General features: G+C 44.3%; 3 long non-coding RNA genes across 4 annotated transcripts in view; 2 read left to right on the forward strand and 1 right to left on the reverse strand.

Annotated features, from left to right (window-relative positions):
* Positions 1 to 5,892, forward strand: part of LOC146194202 (uncharacterized) — a 32,662-nt gene extending 26,770 nt beyond the window's left edge. The window contains exons 4-5 of the long non-coding RNA XR_014705814.1: positions 732 to 811; positions 3,440 to 5,892. This is a non-coding gene — a long non-coding RNA (uncharacterized LOC146194202). The remainder of the gene's footprint in view (positions 1 to 731; positions 812 to 3,439) is intronic.
* Positions 1 to 23,255, forward strand: part of LOC146194200 (uncharacterized) — a 290,048-nt gene that overhangs the window by 60,007 nt on the left and 206,786 nt on the right. The window lies entirely within an intron of this gene.
* Positions 16,411 to 18,434, reverse strand: LOC146194203 (uncharacterized). The gene is made up of 3 exons (XR_014705815.1): positions 18,310 to 18,434; positions 17,855 to 17,961; positions 16,411 to 16,789 (listed from the first exon to the last, which is right to left on the reverse strand). It is a non-coding gene; the product is annotated as an uncharacterized LOC146194203 (long non-coding RNA).

Genomic DNA, 23,255 nt, shown 5'->3' on the forward strand with positions numbered 1-23,255 from the left:
GCATCGGAAACGAGCTTAGGAGAGTACAATGATTTCAGCGGCTTCTGCGAGGTTAAAATGGTTCAATGCCATTTATAATGTCAATGCGTGGGGGCAAGTACAGAACTTGGGCGAGCGCACTAAAAACATGTTCGGAATGTATCGGCAGGAAGAAAGTAATTTATTGTTTCCGATGTAAAAAGTGCCAGTTATTCTCTGAAAAACGACAGGACCGTACAGAAACGTGCACGCAAGATTTGAAGTGATCGATGGTGTGATCAGCTTTAACAGCGCTTAGTTTTCTTTAGTTCGCGTTCTTTGACACGTCGCTCTTTGCACTACATTGCCGGAGTGAAATAGATTGTTTACTAGGTGGAGGGTTCTTGCTGTGGCAGAAGCCTATTTCATTTACTTCACATACTTTACCACAAGAATCAATCTATTTTGCAGCCTTATCTTTCTTGTACTGCTTCAGCCTTGAAAAGAACAAAGTACATAAAAAAAAAGTTCTGTTGGCAGATAAAGATATGTATTCTGCGGCAAGTTCATGAACAAAAACAAAATGATAATACACCCCAAGAAACTGAAGCTCCTCCTTGGCTAGAAGCAGCTGTGTCTGTAAAACCTTTCAATGAACTGCCTATCGACATTACTAGAATAAACTCTTTTGTTCTAGAAATGCCTTGATACAAGACTTCATGTGGAGATTGTGGCCCATGCAGCTTTCACTTCAGGAGCCTTGCTCTTTGCAGATCACAAGAACACCGGTGGAAGGATGGATGCCATTCACTTGTAGCTGTTATCAGTCGGAACCGTTTCAACTCATCTTGTGGTGAGTATACAGTTCAAAATCTACAAAATGTTTCATGCATGGTAAGCAAATGATAGTAGCTTACTGATTGAAATAATAAAGATAATTTTGTTTCAAAGTGTGTTGTCCACTAATTATTTTAATTGATGAAATGCTCCGACCAGAAAACGGTTGGTTTGCTCAACTGAGGAGAACATTCTGGCTGAGCTACATGCGTTACAGCAATATGATTAGCAGCAGGTGCACTGCTCATCTCAGGCAGAGTGCTGAATTATGCGATGTGTATCAAAGAAAGCAGTACCACGCATTGGCTGCTAGATCAGTCAAATGTATACTTAGTGGAAACAAGATAAAGTAGACTTCAAATAGAGGCTACTTACTCATTAGCACCCATATAAGTACAGCCATACAGGTAAAAAGAAAAGCTATATATGTTTTCCAGAAGCTTCAGTAGTGAAAAATTTGACGTGGTCCAAGGAGTGAACCCTGGACTGTTACTCATGTGGGGCAGTTTGTCTACCAAGTCATCTAACCAGGACAACCAGTGGATGGTGGGGCTAGACTGAATTTATCAACAATGCACAGGACTATAACTTATGTTTTGATCCCATGGACACCAAACAGGCCTTCCAGAACTGGCCCTTTATGTCTGATAGTGCACAGCTACACGGTACTATTGCTGCACAATTGTTACTAAGGGCCTTGCACTTGAATGTGCCCATTGGACCTGTAAAGGGACAAAACATGGACCAGAATGTAACAATATGTATTAAATTAGATTATGGTGTAAAAAAAATGTCTGATTTAGTATAGATCGAGCACTACAATATCCAAGAATTGAGGATTTATTTTAATTTGGCACTGAAATTGCATAAAAACGACTGAAGGAATCTCTTGCGGTGAAACACTGTCATCATCCCTGTAACCACGTAACCACGTCTCGGGAAAAAGTCTATGATTTTTTTAATTGCACGTGCTCTCTGTTCTTTAACAAGCGCTCACCTTGTTTTATTGCATTGTTACATACATGATCTCACTAGCGACATAACAATATTTTGAGTGCTGTCCAGTGTGCCTGTCAATAAACTGAATCCAGCTTCAGCAGAGAGTGGCCTGGACTAAATTTGAAAGTCACCATCATGCTTGACATAGCTGAATTAGCCTGAACGTCGGTTTTGGTCCAAATCAGACGAAGTCAAATTTTGAGGGTGGTTTGGACCAAATTTGGGGATCATCATTGTGTTTGCCATTGCCAAATTTTGTCAGTGGGACAGCTCGATAAAAGCTTTGTCAGAGTTGGCTGACAGTGGCGGTGGCTGCTCACTTTGAAACAGTGGGCGTGTATGCTTCATTGATTCGGGGGGGGGGGGGGGGGGGGGGGGGGGGAAGACGGGCTTTCCGGATTTTCAGTGTGGGCGGAAGCCACATACTCATGAAGAGGATTCTGTCATCTTTCATGCAAGATAAAACCTGAATTCGGATAATTCAAACTTTAGCAATGCAAGACCGTAGTCATGTGGTATTTTCTTTTCCTTTCATATTTGCACACTTTGTTTAAATGCTGGAAAAAAACAATCATGCAGGAAGCATGTTAGTAGAAAAAACTGGGTCATTTGTACTTGAACCCCCTCTAAAACTTAAGGGTACTTGGGCCTAAACTGAATATAAAAAAAATAGAATTAATCTCAACTAATTAACTAACTAGATAAAGTATAAGGAATACTCCAAACAGAACTACACGAAGACTAATAATATGTCGTCGGTTTCAGTCAGCTGCAGTGCTCCGCCTTTTTTTTTTAATCCTTGGTTTACATTACATAAAACTGCGCGTGCGCGTTTGGTCTATTCACCAACAGCACAGTGGCCACCAATTTGCTGTTCATGGAGTGTTGCAAAAAACTGCTATGCATGTCTCATCGGCTCACCACAATTTACTCCGGATTTCTTAGCAAAAGCTATCTTCTGGGCAATAAAGCGGCACGTGTGAGGTCATGTAAATACCCCTCTGTAAGCTTGTCATGAATAGCCAAAAAAAGAATAAAAAACAGACAAATTATGAATAACCAAATTTATTGCTATACACAACAGCACTTGCAGTCTTAAAATGTGAAAGTGCTCAGAAAGACAAGGACAAATGCTTTTGTCTCGTCCACTTCTCTTGTCCTTGTCTTTCCAAGCACTTTCAAATTTTAGAATGCTATACTAGTTAACCCAGCAAACAACTTTGTTAAGCACATGCAATGTAGCTCTGTTATGGACCTTTTTCTAGTCACGCCTCCTCTTGCAGATGTCAGGCAAAGTATGTTTGACAGGGCGGGTGACCGGGTCTCCCTCACGTATTTTCTGCAGAAATTCTTTCACAATAGCAGGGTGGGTTTATTTTCCAAGCGGCACTTGATCTCTTAGATGGCATGCCTGGCAGAGTCTTTTCGTTTATTGCAATAGCAGGCAGTGACAATGCATGCGGTCCTGAGAGCAGAGTACATGCTAGCAATGCATGTAATTATTGCGCAACAGCATGGTTTTCACACACGCAGTGAACTGCTGCCCTACTATGTAGAAATAGAGAAGAAGGCTTCGCACATGTGCAGTAGCATTACTGAAAATAAGTCAATTGGACTTTTTTCCATTTTATCCTGTCTCCTGCAGCCACCAATATCCTGTGCAGCCACCACTTCTGCAGCAATGAACTAGGGTCACTCAGGATTGGAGTGCCTACTGAAGAGATCAGAAGTGAATGGCCCACATACTAGGGGCAATGCCTGACACCTCCGAGTGCTGGGAACGGTTCATGAAGAGCATTTTCATAGGAAGTTTTGTTGTAGGAAAAACAAATTTAAGGACGGTTAGTTCGACTGACTGCAGACGAAATTCACTCACCAATGTATTACTACTCTCATTGTGCACTGTGGTGGCTTGGTCATTGGGTGTTTGACTACAGAGCCTGGAAACCCGGATTCGATCCTTGCCATGTTACAATGGAGACAAAATGCAAGGTGCCCACGTGCTGTGCGATTTCAGAGTACATACATTCAAGAACCTCACTTAGTCATAATTATCTGCATCCCTCCACTACAGCGTCCCTCATAGCCAGAGTCAATTTGGAATGTTTCAACCAATCCAATTTTAATTCCATCGTTTTTTCACTCTCCAATTATTCCAATCACGATTATATTCTATTTCTATTCGTCGTGGCTTTTGGTTCAACTTTGCTGTATCTTTCGTGTCCAAATATCTCCCTCCTCTCCCATAAATGGAGGGCGGGAAATACCTCTTAACACCACCTGCCACAGTTAGTAGGCGAAGGCTTCGCATGGACACTGACGCCGAATGCCTGACATTCTTCATGGTCAGCAAATGCTGTCGCATCAGTACTCGTATAGCTCATTGCATTAGGCGGATTGGAGCAGAGATGCCAAGTAGTGAGGAGTAGTGCAGTAGCATGCCAAGAGAGGGTGTGCATGTTCTGCCCCTTGAACGATCACCACCGCTAGCCAGACCGCAGTATTGTGACTGGCATGATTGTAAATGAAATGCTAACCTCCATTTCCTCAGCTTCTCACGGCTAAGACATTGAAGTTGAGCCCATGTCCTCTGTGGCAACAGAGGCACCATGTGTCAAATAGGTATGACTGCACAGGGCAGTAATGCTTTGTCACTGCCATTTTAATGCGTCAGCATTATGTAGGTATATCGGCAGTTTCATGTCACCAGAATTGTCATCACAATTACATTTGAACGAAACAAGTTATAAGAAAAAGAATGGTTGCATTAGATAGAGGGCCAAAAAATCTTGCTGGGTAAATAATTTGATGCATGTGGGTTAACTAGGTAATTAATTAGAGGGGTAATGGCGACATCTAAACGGGTCACGTGGTACTAACTTCCAGTGGCGGGAAATTTGAAATGTTTGAAACGTGAACAAGCGGGAAAGGACGTGATTTGCGTGCACAAATGGTATGAATGGTTAGAAAGTGTGTAAAGAGAGGTAATCAGCCAACTGCAATCTGAAAAATTCCGAGAGCTCTGCAGGATCTGCAGTGGAGAAATGCGAAAGCCTGAGCATTGCTGCTGCACACAGTATATCGCATGCCCCTTGTTGAACACAACCAGTGTTCCATTGAACGCATCACAGTTCACCACCCTTCTATAATTGGTTTACAGGAAAGGAAAGGCGCAGTATCTGTTACTCTCGGAATCCCGCTGACACATCTTGCGGACAACACAGCAATGAGCATGCTTACGCATTTCTCCAGTGCAGATCCTGCAGTGTTCTCGAAAATGTTCTGCTAAAAGGAGTGAAACAGCAATTATGCAGTGTTTTTGATGTCAGGCAACGTCCTTCAAACTTGTGTTTGAAGTGCAGCCTGGACTGCTCTTGACTGTTCTTGGTGCTAAGAAACTGCTCTAGTTCTATCGCTGGATGAAAGTGTTCCAACCCTAGTTCTCCCATTCAGCACCATTAAAGGCTTCGTCCCCCAGAAAAGCCATTGTCCGCATTATGAGCAAAAAATCATGGGCATGGCTCTGGCAAGTGGTAGCTGGCAGACGACATGGTCATGCATGACTAGTCATTGAGTTGTGTGATGGCATGAGACATGGCATGGCCGAATTGGTAGGCGCTGCCAACACAGGTGTGACATGGAAGGGTGAAATCGGAATCCAGCCCTTCAGGACCCCTAGGCCACGAAGATACCTTTGTGTGGCTTGGTTAAAATGGTGCTTTAGATCTTTGTCGCGGTGGTTTTATAATGTAGTATCTTGCGACTATGTATGGGACAGTGCAGCCGCAAGTTAAAAGCTTCTGAACAAGTGAGTGGCAAAATGTGTCTACAAGGTCCACAAGGAAAACCGGCAACTGGCGCCATTAACGCTGGCATGCCATGACCTTAAAGGAAGAGTTTAAGTCCCCCCCCCTTCCCCCAATATTTTTGTGAGCTCAGTATTCATTTGCAAGTTAGCGCTTTGCCCTGTGTTTCTTTCACGTCACTCTGTTTTGCACTTCAGGCCTCACCAAAATGAGTAAACCCCACTAACTAGTCCAAGAAACAGCCCTGAGGAGTTATGTATTCATTTCCTTTTTTTATATAAATTTGTCTTGTTCATGCAGAGAAAGAACTGTAATAAAAGAATTTGTTGAATGCTGCGACAGTTATAGTACTCTCCGCTGAGTTCCAGAAATTTCACAGAGTACAGAAGCTCAACATAAAATATGAGAATAAACTGGAATAATTGGTTAGAAAAACTACCCTTGCAGCGTCCTTCTTTGGCTGTGCCTTAAGCGCGGCTGCACAAGAGGAGGACAACAAAGAATGCACTGGGCCGGAGGCACGTGCTGCCACAGCTCAGTAGTTTGGTTATGCCTTAAAATGTGTGGGAAGCTTATATTTCCCTCCGACCTAGAGCACCACATCTACAACTGATTATCTAGGACTAGAGGATGACTGAAGCCGGCACCTGCTCTACAGAGCCGCCCTTACTCTCGCAGAACGTTTCATTGCTGCAACTTTGCCTTTCACCCTTCTGACCCCAGAACCCGCAAATGTGGTTTCTCCAGATTGAGGCACAATTCGGCCCTTACCGTTAGAGGTGTGCGAAGGCTCGGTTTAGCCCAAAAGCTCGTACTCTGGCCGCTCAGAAGCCCTGTGCCTCAAGCTTGGGCGGGGCCAGGCCAGACACACCAATCCAGAGTATTCACAACTTTTTTAAAGGCACGAATATGGTTGTGGTGTGCTAGGTGTCACAATACAGCAGTGTTTTGCAGCATCCTTCCCACACAAGAGTGTGTGAATTCTCTATACAGATGTTTATGCACCTTTACACCACACACCCCTGGCATGAACAGATCTTTGCTAGCTGTCAACGACCAAGCAAAAGGGCTGCTTGTGGGCTATCGAATTTTGACTTTTGTCTCTTCCTCTTCGGCAGATGTTTAGGTATCAGTTTCCAGATTCGCGGTATGCTGTCAGCTCTTCCACGTCTGTTGTGCCAGGCCTCAACAAGCCTCAGTAGAAATGGGCCGTAACACCTAGTCAAAGCATCTGCGGTCCACGACCTTGTCGGTGCCATGAAAGACGCACAGTGAACAAGATAAGCTTACAGAGTACAGTACTTGGCCACAGAATCAACCCCTTGCTCAGAGGCCGCGTGTTTTTGGTGAAGTGAGGAAACCATGTACCTAAATCTTTCCTTTCTTGCTAAGAACACATTATCCATTGCAGCCACAAGTTACAGCAATGAAAAGAACTTCAGCGTTGCTGGATTCACAATCCAGGAGTGCCACAAATGTCTTAAGCATTCATCAATGCATGAATTGTTCTTGCATAACATAAAAAAATAATAATTCTATGTTGTCCTGTGCCTCTATATATTCCACAAATTTCAATCTTAAATGTGACAACCGAGCATTTCAAGGTCTTTCAAGGTCAACTCATTATTTGGAAATTATTTCTTTCAGATTCTGGGGCAGACCAGGGCCTTAAAGGGCCATTAAAATGATATTTGCTCTAATATTCTAGTGAAAGAAATCCAATAGAGAGGGTCTTTGTGAGTATTTGAGTCAAATTTAAACACTTTGCGTGGAGACAATTGACAACTAATTTTTAAAAAGTGCTCCTGGTTAAAGCTCTCGACTGATTAGGGCGACATGTTCCCCTGCGCAAACCTCCATCGGGGCTTGCTGGTTGTGCCTGCTCACTGGATGCTCCCAGGTGACCCGGGCAGAATGGAACGTGGTGGGGTGCCGTCTCAGCTTGTTTTCATTTTTTTTTTCTTCCGTGCCGCCGTGCGTCAGGTTAAGCGTGCAGAGGACGAGCGTCATTTTCAGTCGCCAATATTTTCGGTATTACTGACACTAGCATAAAAATTTGCGTGTTGCAAAGAGGACTGATAGGATACCTTTATCTAGAGTGCGTTTTCTAGTTTTCGTAAATAGCTCTTCGTGGGCCCTTTAAGTCTGAACACGTTGCCATGCCAGACTCGGGTCTGTAACACAGATTCCAAGCTAGTTCGGGCTCAGAATTTCCGCCCGTGCACATCTCTACTGACCACATCACCTCACAAGATGATTTAGTACAATCATGTCGTATCTGCGCTCTCTCCTGACATGATCAGTGACCTGTAGGATATTCTTATGAACTCATGGGAGATGCCCTCATCAGCACCTCAAGACCGAAATACCCAAGAGAGCTCTCAAGACCAAAGTACCCGAGAGAACTATGGCGTAAGAACGCTCTCACCTACAGCAGCTCCTTACTGGGGGACCTTGGCGACTGTCTCCTTTCACAACTGCTTCACCGGATTTGGCAGCTATTCGGTGAGGACTCACCACCCATGTTCCACTGCTTCGAGAGCTCTTCTTCAGCTCTTGCTGATGCCCAAGCATCTGCATCTTGCCTTCCCAGTGGCCAGTGACACAACCATGGAGCTGACCAACCAGGTTCATGAGGTGGCCTTCCAGCTAGGCACAGCTGTCTCACCACTGGCAGACTCTGCAATTTCCTGCCTCGAGGCATGTACTGATGAGCTTACTACCTTAGTTGACACTCAGAAGCCTGTCCCAAGAGACCATTCACCATATTCCAGTCACCATTTTCCATCGCGCAAAAAGAGCCATAACTTAACACTGCTGGTATGACTGGCAATTCCTACATCCTGCTATGGAGTGCACGTCTCGTGATTGGGAAAAACCCCTCAAGACCATTAATGGCAACTCGTGGCTCCCCAATGAGGCCATCTTTTGTGGTAATTGACAAGACCTTTCATAATCCATTCCTTGTCAACAATGGTGCAGAGGTCAGCGTGATCCTTCAAAAAAAGCCATCGTGCCTAGCTGGCGGGGCAATCGCAATGGGCTGCCATCTCTTCGACCATATTGACATACAGACTTCGCTCCCTTACCCTTAACTTGGTACTCTGCCACACTTTTTGATGAGTGTTCGTCATCGCTGACGTTGACCCAATCATCAGCGCAGATTTCCTATCATACTTTGACTTGGGCTTCATTCAGCATGTAGCCCGACAGACAGCTTCACTCGGCTATCTATATCTGGTGTCGAGTCTAACCTTATCCCCCACTGGCATTGGCATGCTGATACCGTCACCTCCTTTGAGAACATCCTGGTGTAATTTCAGTAACTGGCGAAGCGTTGCAATCTCACCAGCCGCCAAAGCATATGGTGTGACCACCACCAGCAGCACGATCACACCTCTTGTTTGGTGGTCACCTGCTAAACGGGAGTTCAATCATGATGCAGCTCTACATTATACACCCATCATCCAGCGCATGGGCTCTGTCATTCCATCTCATATCTAAAAAAGATCCAAGTGACTATAAAGTGTTGAATGCCAAGACTATCCATGACAGCTACCCACTGCTTCACATCACATCTGAATGGCTGCACCATTTTTAACAAAGTGGACCTGGTTAGGCACATCACCAGATACCCACTGTGTTTGCCAGCATACCTAAAACAGCCATCACAACTGCCCTTTGGACTTCAGAACCCAGCTCAAACCTTTCAGCAGTTCATTGCTAAGGTCACAAAAGGCCTCCCAGCTGTGTTCGCATACATCGATCATTGATGTATGCAAACACAGTCAGCAATATGTCTATAGATAACGAGAACTACCTGCGTGCAGTTTACAGCGCCTCCAACGGCACGGCCTGGTTGTGAATTCTGACAAGTGCGTATTCGCCATTTCCATGCTCACTTTTTGGGCCATCACAACTTACAGCTTATTTGCCAATTGCTAATATTTACTTATTTGTCAACTTTTGCAAGAGTGAAATTCTCGCGGGGACAAAACAAAACAAAAATTCCTTTGAAAGTTTCTTTATTGCGGGGTTCGACTGCATGTGCTCTACATTTTGACAGGGTTGAAAATGAAACTTGCAGTGCTCCGCAACCATTACGGTCTGCTGAAGTGAAGCATAAGTCAATGGAATGGGTGCCAGAGAGGTTTATATGTGAAATACCCCTTTTTTACTTTCAAATGAGGAGTTTCACGCAGAGAGAGATGCGTGCAGACTGATCTGGGCTTTGGGCCGTTTGCAAGCAGCCTTCATTATTCAAACGTTCACCTCTATTAAACCTATTTCATCCGCTACATTTGGTGGAGGTGCTGGGTAAAACATCCTGGATTCGCCAGTACCTCGTCGCAGCCGCCGTGTGGCAGGTTTGCCACCTTTATCTTCTCAAGAGTACCTTTTAATGGCTACCATCTAAGCGACGCAGACTCGGGAACAGTGAGCTGAAGAGACGACGACCTAGAGATAGGCAAAGTGGCTCACTTTAGTGAGTAGCTCAGAACGGCTCAGCTCACTGAAGTGAGCCGGCTCATTTGAACGGTTCATTGGCTCACTTAAGCCTGGGGCGCTCAGGAGCGAACAGTGGTCTATTGGAGAGAAAGACAACTCTGCCTCTCTCTCGTTCACTGATCCGCACCCGTTCGACCTCCCAAAACTAAACGAAAGCGTGGAAATATTTGTGTGTCCATCCTAACTCCCCTCATGATGACTACAAAATCCCAGTAAACAGCAAAATCCATATTTCATTAGACGTGATTCTTTCTATTTAAGTCCACTATATTTACTGGAGGTGCACCCATTCCCCAAGAGAGGACTTCGTTCTTTTGGTACCCTATCGTTTCAAAATTATCTGAATAACATTGGCCATCATTAAACACACTGAGAATTATCCTTAATAAATACTTCGGGCCATCAATCTCTAGCCCAAAATCTCGTGTGGACTGACTGTTAATAAATACTGATAGTGACAATGTAGACAGATATAGATAGTGAATTATAAATATAGAGAAAGCAGATTACCCGATTCGAGGTCCCTCTTATATTCCCGGAGACAGTGAACTCAGGAGCCTGAAGTGTAAATGCATCATTTTTTTTAATGCAGTGTGCGCTTTGTAGCTCGAGTCCGCGTTAGTCCTTTTTCACTTTCTAAATCCCCCCCTCCTCCTACATGCTTTCTCTAGCTGATTCGTTTTTCGTATATTCTTATAACCCCGTTCAACTTTGCGACAGTTTTTCTCAATGCCCACAGCTCTCAGCGCCCCGGCTTCTCCCATTGCTTCCTTTATTCCTGGCAACAGGTTTTTGGCCCAGTACCCTAACCCAAACTTGTTCAACCTTCCTGTTTCTGCCGCCACATACATACACCGACCGTATTTAATTCATTCATTCATTTTGTATCTACTTCAAGCCGAATCGCTCGCCATTCATGCTCTGAAGTGTGGTTTTAATTTTCTCAAAGCATCTGTTCCCGTTTTGAGCACACGACGCACTGCAGTCGGTGCTGTTCATAACTGAACCAGATATTTTTTTTCTGCTGGGCTGGCTGCGGAAGGGGCTATGCATTCCACATTCGCCCTGTTGTAATGCAGCTTGAGAAAACTATGCATAGCAATTATTGAAAGCAAAACAAAAGACGCACAAAAACAGCGGCGACCACCCGAAGCATGCACACATTGCGGCTGTCAGGTCGCCGGCGCGGAGCCTCGACACGGCGCCGAAACAGCCGACCAACTACGTGCGAAGGATTGTGCAGACAGCACACCTTTTTCTTTTCTTTATATGCCGGCCCAATCCACCTGTGCCTGCCCACTGGAGTTTCTTTCTCGTACTGCTAATAGATGGCGCTAAAGTAGCAGCAAACAGAAGACCTAACTCTGGCAGAACGGTTCCTAACAGCTTTCCAAAAGAAACGCTGCTCACGGTTCCCGATGGCTCACTGAACCAGCGGCTCTCCAAAAGAACCACTGCTCACTAAGCGACGGCTCTCCAAAAGAGTGGCCGCTCAGTGAGTCGCCACTTATTCTCGCTCTTTTAAAAAAGTGGCTCGGTCAAAAGACAGTCGAAGGCGAGGAGATGTTTGCGAGGAAGGGCGGGAAGCATGGCCTCAGAGATCACCCCTGCAAGCGTGGGGATGATCTTGGAAACAATATGGGACAGCAGACGCTTTCTAACACTAATAGTAGATGGCGCCGAATTCAGAGGATAGGGAGCCTACATGTTGCGCCGCGGCGCCCGGCTTAGGGTGGTGACATCTCATGCTAGGGTTCCCTATTTTGGCTAAAAACGGCAGTCAGGCTTGGTGGGCCGCCATGTTGGTTCCCAGTTAGTGCGGAAGCACTTAAGCAGGTATGACAGCGATACCACATCTATAAAGGATGATCATGCACAATGAAGAAAAAATACAGGACTCCGTCGCGCCGCAAAGGAGTCCTTTGTTCCCCTTACTTATTCTTTCGTGTCAGTGACGAGACTTCCAGTGCAACAATCTCAGTATTTGGTTTCTAGGGAGCTTCGCAGGACAAAGGCTATCGATCGAACAGAGCTTCAAAGCAGTGGAGAGACTGCTAGAGGTTCTGAAGGATATGCAGGAGGTGCGCCTGCCAAAGACACCCTAAATCTGCGTACCAAGCTATTAACGGAAGGCTGAAAAGAGTTGGTATACTGAATAGGGTTAATAAAATCTGTCGTGCCCCAAGCAGTTAAAAAGGCAAAGACAACAGACCTCTCCCAGGCCTCAAAGAGCAGAAGCGGCTTGGTGCCTGAATATCCAAGAATGATGAGCGGACAGCACACAGGGGTGCAACAGCTGCACCAATTGCATATTTTGATACTGCTACATATTTCTGCACCAAGCTGTGCATTAAGCGTGAAATTTGCGTCATGCTGTGCCAAAATGCCCCGACTATCCGCAAAAGTTTGCCATACTCAGTGACAACTTTCTGCGGAGGTGATATAACCAATCACGATGCTTCAGACACTGTAGCATGCGTCACTGGCATTTTAGTTTTATTTTGAGATGGCGGCATGCCTAATGCCTACTCATATTTTCTTTGCATCCATGTGCTTTCACCGCTTTCCAGTTCAGTCACTGTCTCTGCGCTGAAGGAACCCTATAACGCAAATGGGCTGTTTGTGACGAGGCACCACTGCTATTGCTTCCGTGGTGGGCCGTGGTGGTACTTGTGATTTTGGAGCAATACTTCAACACTGTATTTTAAGTGCTGCATGTTTTTATATGATGTATCTTAGTTTTTTATGCAGCTCATGGAAGTTTTCGATATCCTGTTGGTTCATTCATGTACAGCAAGGTTATTTTTATACTGTCTTGTCGATAGACTCACTTTCCCATCATCAGATAGTGCAGGAGGTGGCTTCTGTGTTTCATCATCAGCCTGACTATACCCACTGCAGGGCAAAGGCCTCTCCCATCCACTTGACCTTTGTGAACTTCTCAACCTCATCCGCTGCCCCCTGCTACGCTTTCCTTCCCTTGGAATCCAGTTTGTTACCCTAAGCGACCATCGGTTATCCTCTCTTCGAACTACATGTCCTGCCCATGCCCATTTCTTCCTAATTTCCACTAGAATGTCAGTAACTTGAGTTATTTCTCTGACCCACTCTGCACGCTTCCTATATCTCTTAATGTTGCCCTCTCCCTTTTTCGTTCCATAGCCCTCTGAGTTATCCTCAACTTAAGTAGAACCCTCTTGGTTAGCCTCCACGTTTCAGCCCCATAGGTGAGTACAGGTAAGAGGCAACTGTTGTATACTTTCCTCTTGAGCGATACCGGTAAGCTGCTAGTCATAATCTGCGAGTGCTTCCCAAACGCGCTCCATCCCAATCTTATTCTTCTTGTTATTTCCTTTTCATAGTCCGGATCTGCGGTTACTACCTGTCCTAAGTATACATATTCGCCTACTACTTCCAGTGCTTCGCTACCTAACGTAAACTGCTGTTCCTTCCCGAGGCAGTTGAACATTACCTTAGTCTTCTGCATATTGATTTTTAAGCCTACCTTTCTACTTTTGCTATCTAGGTCATCAATCATTATTTGCAGTTCATCCTCCGAGCTACTTAGCAAAGCAATGTCATCAGCAAATCGCAGATTACTGAGGTATTCTCCATCTACCCTGATCCCTAACTGCTCCCATTCCAAGTCTCTGAATACTTCCTCTAAGCAAGCTGTGAATAGTACTGGGGAGAGCGTGTCTCCTTGTCTAACACCTTTCTGTATGGGAATTTTGTTACTTTTTTATGCAGAACTATGATTGCTGTGCACCCACTAAATATATCTTGCAGCACTTTCACGTACGACTCGTCTACCCCCTGATTTCGCAATGCCTGCATCACCGCCGAAGTTCGTGCTAATACAACTGGAGGTGGAACATGTGAAATTTATTTCGAACATCAGAAGGTCGAGAAACGCACAGCAGCCTAGCTATTGAATTCCATAATGCCGCAGTGGAGCCCAAAACTGCCAAAATTAACATTTATGCATGCTGCAACATTGAAGTACTATAAAGTATGCATTGTGCATGAAATACATAACCTAATAATCGTCCACCTCTCCTTAATCAAAATATTGTGTCAAAGCCACCGCCAGTCCACAAGAAGTATAATTCACAAGCCGAAGATGTGCTCGCTCATCGGTTTTCTTTGCTTAAAACTTGCTTTCGGCATTTGCCATTTCGCCTTTTGGTCGGCGTTTCTTTTTGTCTTTGTTTCTGTATTTGCTTTTTAATCAACATTTTGTCTTTGCACTGCGCTCGCTTCTGGACACAGGCTGATCGCAGTCACTGCTTCAAATTAAGCTCTTTCGTAGCTGCCCTCGCACGACACGAGCTGTGGATTTCGCAGAGAGTCAAACAATGTTTTTTGAGCCTTGCAAGCAACATAAAGTCCCATGATTAAGGTTGTCAAACCGTGCTAAATGAAAAAAAAAAAAAAAAAAAAAAAAAGCATATTCTCTAGCTTTTTTTATTTAGCCTCTTCAATTTTATGACTCGCATTTTTGTGTGTGTGATAGCATGCCTAGCAGTACAAAAAGCTTATTTACAAAAATAAATAGTACAAGCAGCATCGGTGATAGGTGGCCTTTGCTAGACTTCCTTTGGATCACATTCATACAGTCCGATATTCATACCTCTTCATTCTTTTGTGCCGAAAGTAAAGTTTCTTCCCTGTTTAACAGCTCCAAAATTTGAATTAATTTTTTTTTCTCGTGAGCTGCTCCAAATATGAATTTTATTGCTCTAAAACGAAGATTTTGCTGCTCCAAAATTCGCTACAAATCTTATTTGAGCTCTTGCACCCCTGAGTACATCCTGTTAATTAACCACAGTGTGAGTAATCAGTAGTCTTTCTTGAATGGTTAGTAATTGGGCTGGCTCACTATTTCCTTATCTCAGCATCATTCCACATTACAGCAATGTGGTGGGTTCGACTTCCACTTCCAATTTTCTCAAATGTGTACCAGCTATGGCCCAGCCTGGTGCTTGGCTTACCAGGGCTCATGGCTTAGGAAAGGAGGAAAAAGGAACTGCATGTGGGCTTCTGCTGCACGAAGCGGACTTAGGGTTGTCCAATGGTAAAACGAAGCGAGAATTTTGGTTCATGACCCTTTTCCTAAAGTGAACTAGAATACCTTTCCCAAGCATCTTATCCCAGAAGAGCCCAGAATCAGGCAGGGAGAAATCTTGTACCCACCAGCACCAGGATTGAAACCGGTACCTCCTGAATGTGAGGCAGATTCTGTCACAAGGCCATCATGTCTTGGTGGGGTAGTAGCCCTTGCTCGGGTTCTTGTTCTAATGGTGTTCAACGTGGCTTTGGAAGATCTTAAAAAAGCTTAATGATCGTTCATGAATTCAGAAAGGCCTTGGTCAAAGGTGCGCTGGTGTATGCAGTACATTTTCGTCTTTTTTTTTTTTTTTTTACAGGTGTCATTCCGTGATGATTATGGTTAAAGGATAATACTAAGTTTGTTCTTGAAAGAACTGACCAAGCTAGAAAAAATTTCATTGTAAGAAGACATCAGTGTTCAGCATACTTACCAATGTTCTTAAAAAAAAAATAATAATATACACTGAGACGAGCTGTCTGAAAATTTTCAGGAACCTCATAACTGTGCTTTTTATTTCTTAAACTTAGCCATTGTCAAATATGTTAAACTAGCATGTAGAACAATGTTTCTTTAACACTGATAGTCTTTACCTAAACACACTCACACACACACACAAAAACTGGATTGGTGAAATTTTGTGTTTTGCTCTGCACAAATTTAGTTAGGCGGCAACAAATTTCATGGATATATATTTTATAGACAAATAATGGCATGAAAACTAAAAGAACAGTGGGCAATTAGATTATGTACTGACCAAAAATATTTTGTCATATTTGTTTTCTTGGGGTATTGTACTAAACTTAAATCTAACATATTGGACCAGCCAAAGACACTGGAACACAAGAAAAAGAAATGCTGCGCATTCAGAAGGTACCAGGTTTGATTCCAGGTGCCGCCAGGTACTCAACAGTTTTCCAACTGGTACAGGATTTCCCCTGACCTGATGCTTGGCTCTTTTGGGGTGAAATGCTTTGGAAATGGGTCTCAGACCAAACAGTGTTGTCCCATGTACTTCTTTGTATTGAGTTCCCATGTCCTTGGCTTCCCATGTCCATGTCCAGCAAGTTAAGTTTGCACCAACTGGTCTACACTATGTAAAAAAATATATATCAGGAAGCACTACAGATATGTCGCAATAATACTAGCTGTGCCCCCCCCCCCCCCCCCCCCAACAGGGTAGGCACCTAAATTCACCCCTGGTACCGTGGTAAATATGCTCTCAATGACCTCATTGGATTTTCTCCCTGTCCATTGCCCGGACAGACTGTTTCCATATTGGGACATAGATACATGTTTTAGTGAAGGCCTCCAGAAATTTCAACAACCTTGTCTTTAAATGTGTGCCAACATCGCACAGTTCACGGCATTGCTTTTCGCCTCCATTGTAAAGGGACTGCCGCAACCAGGATTTCATCCCGTGTCCTTGGGTTTAACAATTGAGCACTCTAATCCTGTGCCACCGCAGTGGCTATTACCTATGTGGGGACGGAATCAAGATGATGAACAAAAGCTGCAAATCGCCTCCAAGGGATTCCTGTTTCAGCACACGCGCCAGACAGGGAAGGGCCTGGAAATCAGAAGATTGCAATAAATGCCGGCTCCTGGTAAAGGTAAGACATGAATGATCCCGCTGCAACACAGAAGGAAAGTATAATGCTAGTAGCTGTCGCATGGCACTCACATGGAAACATTTAATGTTCTATCAGTAAAATAAATTGGCCTCAACTAAAAAGAGCAAATAACATTTGCCCCTAGTGTCAGCAGTGCATTTGCTGTTTGCAAGATAACATATAGGAAAGCGTGAATATGATTTGGCAGTGTAAACCAAAGAAACACGCAGATGAAGAAATTATAAAACAAACTTATCATTTCCATGTGCGTTCCTTTCGTCCTTGGCCTGTTCGCACAGCCAAACCACACTGCAGTGGTGTGCCAGCTAGCCCATCAAGACATGCTACTGGAAAGCTCTTCGAGCAATTATACAATTCTATTTCCTACCATGACAGGCCTACGTGGGCACTAGTATCTCCATATGGGACAGACTGGTTCAGCCTAGTCCCACCTTGTGCACCTGAATGCCCTCTCACTGTATTTGACAGCTACTGGAAAATATGCACCAGCATTCATTTTGTTAACGCGCTACAGCTGAAAGAAGCGATTTCACCAGCTCTAGTCAGGAATACAAAAAGGATCTATATAATAGCCACAGAAATAGCACTGTCACTGAGTAGATTTGCTGGTGAACATTGAAAAACGTATTTTTTTACCGTGCCCATGAACAGCAATTACCTTGTATGGTACACAAGACAATATACAGTCATAACTAGAAACAGAATTTGAATTCACCTGGAGTTGATGCAAAAATGTCAGCATTAATATTATCACGCTTAGCTAAAATGTTATACAACAATTGTAGTCGCATGACCGGGTTAGTCCTATCTAGTGGTTAGAACAATCCGGCAGATATGTACTGGCACCCCCACCCCCTTCCCCCTTTTCTACTGCTTTGGCTGTGACGGTGCTGACCGAAATGCATGCCCAGTGCCAGCTTCAGAAATAAGGTCACTTCGATGTCATATAGTAGCGCTCTTGTGGAGCAACCTGTTTTTGCCAGCACACACTTTGTACCCACCTTTCATGAGCCACAAGGCATTCATGGTGCAGGAGAGCCCATGAGCAGAAGCTGCGACGTAGCCAAGATCCCAAAAACGCTGTGCAGCAAGAGTATTTCGGCACACACTGAAACAAAAAATAGAAATGGTTGCTCTTGCTAAGACAGGGCTATTCGGGAGCAAAACGGAGGCGCACTCGAAAATGAGCCGCCGGCGACCGATCGAAGCACGGATATTGAAGGGACTGCTTCCTGGCGCACGCAAAAGAGCTTCGTAGATCCTCTACGAAGCCACCGACTCACAGCAAGATGCCGAAAAAAGAATTGAGATCACTTAGCAATAACGCATCGATGCAGCAAAACTTTCCAGACAAGCTGTAACGTAAGAAGAGCGGCGCCATGAGCTCTCCTAAGTTGGCGAGGAAAGTACGGGATGCCGCCGTAAGTGGTTTGCGCTGCATTTTCGCTGTACTTACGAAAGTCTGAAGAAACTTGCAAGGATGGGTGCCGCCCAGTCTATTTTGCAGAATACATTCCAGTCTGGTCAATCTGAAACAACGCGGCGCGAACAAGCCTCCCGCTTGCTTGTACCACTGCGCGCCAAAATTGAAAACGGGAAAAAAAAAAAAAAAAAAAAAAGAGCAACTGCGGCTGCGGAGGCGGCGATGAAAAAAAAACGTCTGGGTACGAGAGTACACGCAAGCAAAAAACAAAAATAAGCAATTTATTACGTCACATCCGCCAGATTATAAACAAATCCTCCTCGCCTACCTTCTTTCTTCTCGCGCATGCGCAGCTTACCAAGATCGCGCGGTGGCGACCGGCAGGTCCATTCTACTTCCGCCATGGTCGATATACAGGCTCATGGCTATATGCACGTCGAACGCGGCCACATTCCGCTTGCTACGCGTGAATGAATCTTATCCTCTATGATATCAGCTAGCCGCGACTCTCGATGAATTGCTACGAAGAGTGCATCCGTTCTAACATAGATCACGGTCTTCACTTAGGGTTGTGTACGGCAAGCATCGCTGTCACGCACATAGCTGCAGGCGATGCTACGTGTACTGCACCAGCTCCACCAGCTGGCATCGAGATACGCACATTCACGAGCAGCTTTCGCTTCGTACTAAACTATTACCTCGATCTGCCCGTAATGTAAGCGAGCTACTCCTAGCATGTACGCTGTCTTAGGTCCTGCATTGACATCCGAAGATCTAGCGCCGGTACAACACACACACCTCGCCGTGCAGAACATTCGGCAGTCCAAAGTATGTATGTGAAATGGCATTATGCTCTTTCCTCACATGCAGACCGAGGAAACAGGATGTTTCTAGCCAAATTCTTCGTTTAAATTCTACCACAGAGCCGTGGCAGAAGACATGCCGAATCTACTAGAGGCCTGCGCTGCTAATGCGGCGAGCTGCACATCGACTCGTCGAGGCGAAGACCTACTGCACCGCAAGAGCTTGCACAACCGGAAAGCCGGAAGCGCGAATGATCAGAATTCCCTGTGAACAGCAATGTTCTTTGGTATTTAGGGGAAGACTAGACTAAAGTGCTTAGCCTGCATCTTTTTCTTGTCGTTGAATTTTGCGTACATGTAGTTTAAACCCCCACATGCTCGAGGTTAGCATGACCCGACGGAACGGCCGCGCAGCTTTGAAACGATCGGGATCGATATGCATGCATCGGCGGACTTGGGTACGCGTTAGAAAATGTGCGCTGCACATTTCGTTGCAGAAGCTGACTCTTGGAATTTTGCAGAGTGCGCCACGCAAGTGATCGTTGCTACAACCACGCATCCATGTTCCAACGGCTGGCCTACCCCGAGGCGCATAAATGTTCAACCGTGGACGTATCAATGATCGAAGAGAGGACAGATTTTCACAGTATTGGGCGCGAAATCGATAGCTACCAGTGCTCAGTGTTAGAGAAATTCTGCCTTGATCATGCGCAATTCAGTGTTTCAGGTGTGGTCAGTAGCTGTAAGTTTGAACAGTTCGCCTGTCAAGTCAGCGGCGCCAGCGATGGACCGGCGGAGCGATTTTCCACGCTACACCGCTGTCTTGCTAGAAAGCCTACCTAGGCGGCGTTTGACATTCAGCTGCTTTTTGTGGGCCCCGTAATTGAAAGCAACGCCTTCAGAAACGCGAACTGTATTCTCTTCAACAGTTTCACTCCAGGCTGTCAAAGCAGGCGGACGTTGATAAAACAGTTGAGCACTCCAGTCTTTAGATATCTGTAGAATCGCCTTCAGTTTGTAAAATTATTGGAGTAGGTCACTTTCCGATCGCTGGGACATAGACCCTCATGACAGCGCTGTCACGTGAATAAGGACCACACCAGACCGAAAGCTTGTCTCATATAACATAGCTAACCAAGGTATACCTTACAGCATTGTGTTGATTTTTATGGTGCATAAGCGACTAATGCTGCCATGCACCAAGAACAAGGTTTAATGTATTTATTTGTGTGTAATGACTAAACTGTTCTTTAGGATGTAGCTTGTTTAGGAACATTTTAAGAAACCAAAAATGCAGGAAATTTGCACGTCTCTCCTAGGATTACAGTTCAGAAGAGGGTGTTGTCGGGCTAGTTGGTTCTGCATAGTATACAAGAGAAATGCGCAACAACTTAAACAGGACACTTATTCTCTTATTTTCTAGGATCATGCTGGGATGTAAAGGGATCTGTTGCAAAATTGTACAAAATGTTTCCTCTTATTTTCTCGACTCTGGCGCACGTGTAAAATATGGTTTATTGTTAGTTCATCTCCACACTCCTTGCATATTGGTTTGTCCTCTTTCATAAGTATTGAGCTGTGTGTGAGGTGTGGGTATGTCTTTTGTGAAGATGACCTAAAATGGCCTCCATGTTGTGTTTTTGATTACTGCATGATTTTCATTCCTTAATGACAGGTTTGACAAGTATAGTTTGTAGTTTATTTCAATGTTTCAAAAATCCTGCCATTTCACTCTCACCTTTCTTTGTACAAGCTTCTTGGTATCTTCATGCAGCATATTCACCCTCTGTAATTTAGCATTGCGTCAAGGTAACCTGGTTATTCCTTTTCATCACCTTTCAAGACAACTGTCCCGATTTCATAAAGTGTAGGGTTTCTGACGACAGGAACTCCTTGGAAGTCATAGAAATAAGTGAGATCCACAATCATGAGCTATCTAGGGTATGCATATACATGTCCATCACTCAGTGGAATGGTGTCAGTACGCTGTTAGAACAGGTCTTGTGGTAACAACAACCATTGTCTGAGGTGGTCCTTTAATGGGCATTGAAATGCTATGTAACTACAGGTACTGATAGAACTCTTGATCATGTTATGTGATGATGCGATCCTTGCATGCATATAGGTATACATTTCAGAATCTGCAGTGTACCACTTGACCATTTGCCACCAGTTTCTGTGAAAATGTATTTTTCATGCATGTTAACCAGTATTTAACAGATGACCCCTGTGCACAAGCCAAAAGTGCCACGAGCCAAATGTCACGAGGCCACACGACATGGCAGGAGCTGTTAAGTCAAGCTTACAAAGTTGTATTTGAAATATGTTCTGGGACGTTTCAGCTCCAATTAAGAAAGGTTGAGGCTTACAGAGGTCTATGCCAGGTTGTCTATCACCTAACAGGGCAGCCTACGACCGTATGCTAATGAGTATATCTGAGATAACAGAGACATGAATTAAGGAATTAGTAATTATGTTTGTAGCAAAGGGCATGTAAATTAACAGGAATCCACAGTGGGATCTGCAGACAAGAACCATTAACGCTGGCACACCATACCCTTACAGGTGGAGATTAGGAGTCTCCCTAATTTTTTTTTCTGCTCAAAGCTTGTCTTTCCTTCATTCTTCCAGATGAGGAAGATGTGAAAATGATAGCATCGAAAATTCCAGAGACCATCGTTAACAAGGATGCTGACCCCAACAGCGTAAAAAGGAATTTCAGAAAAGATGGGTGACTAGTAATGCTGGCAACAGTTGAAGCTAAGTGGAAAGGCATGAAATTGAAATGCAACATATGCAGAGATATGTTGCGAGACGACCAGTCTGTGGTGTGCGACATCTGTCTCCGTTAGTTTCATCAAGTGATTGGCCAAAGCAGATGGGGCTTGTGGTTTTGTGATAAGTGCAGTGTAGTAGCATAGATGCAACCTTGCCCATTAATAATTGCAGTGGAGTAAGTGCATTGTTTTGTTTTTGTAAGATGTTCATGGTTTTCATGCAAACATTATGAGAATTTTTTTCCTAGAGAATGTTTGCTGAAATGTGAATATAATGTGCAATAAAACTAGTGTTTTCTTGCTATTTACTTTTCCTTGTATACATTAGTTCTGTGAAGAAAACCACAGGCTAGAAGGAAATGTAATGGCATGCATTTTGATACTTGGCCCCGTTGTGCTGGCTCAGTAGTTAGTTCTTGGCTGCTGAACCCAAAGATGCAGATTTGGTTCCAGCCAGAGCAGGAGCATTTCAATAGAGGCGAAACAATAGGCCGTCATGCACCGTGCGGTGTCAGTGCATGTAAAAGAACCCCAGGTGGTCGAAATTATACCGGAGCCCTCAACTATCGTGTTCCTCATAGCCGTAGTTATTTTGGGATGCTAAACCAGATATATATCACATCATACTCTGAGTAAGATGCTATTCATGGTCAGTTAATCATACACTAAACGATCAATTTTTTTCTGCATGGTACAGCAGCTGTTGTACAATTCTACTTTAGCCTTCATGAAGAATATCACACTGGCTCCACATGGCCTTCTGTTGACCCTTGATATGCGTCACAATCACACACCCGAGTATGTATTTGTCTAAGGGCACTTATGCATGCAAGGAGGGGACCGTTACTTTCCATTTGTCAGAACTGAAATGCACGATCCACATCATTTCTGTAATTCAACTGCCTGCTATTTGAACTGTCCAGCATTGATGCAAGTTTCAAAGAACTGCAATTAGCAAATTAATCCAAGCAGGAAACCATGCCAAGAACTGCTTCGGTTTCATCTTTAACAACTGTTCGAGAACTAAAATTAGCCAAATGTTGCAAAACATAGATGAGAGGTTACAAAATCTAAAAAACAATGCAGCCTACCTGTGGCATGTAGGGTTTCACATCCTAAAGTGACATATGTAGCTATTAAAAATACAGTAGTGGAGAGCTCCAGACTAATTTGACTGCCCGGGCTTTGTACTTTTCGTTGACATCTTGCAAAAAACAGAAGCATTTGCATTTCACCTGCACCAAATTGCGACTGCCATCACTGGCATTAAACATCACGACCTTGAGGCAAGTAGCCGAATGAGATGTCGCAGCGTCTACGTACATGCTATACACGTCAACCTTTCTAGCATTAAAGCTGTCACATGCATGGCAGATATTCATGTTCAGCTTTGGACTGA

This window comes from Amblyomma maculatum, chromosome 3, assembly GCF_055883805.1.
Source record: "Amblyomma maculatum isolate TAMU_Amacu chromosome 3, ASM5588380v1, whole genome shotgun sequence".
NCBI lineage: Eukaryota > Metazoa > Arthropoda > Arachnida > Ixodida > Ixodidae > Amblyomma > Amblyomma maculatum.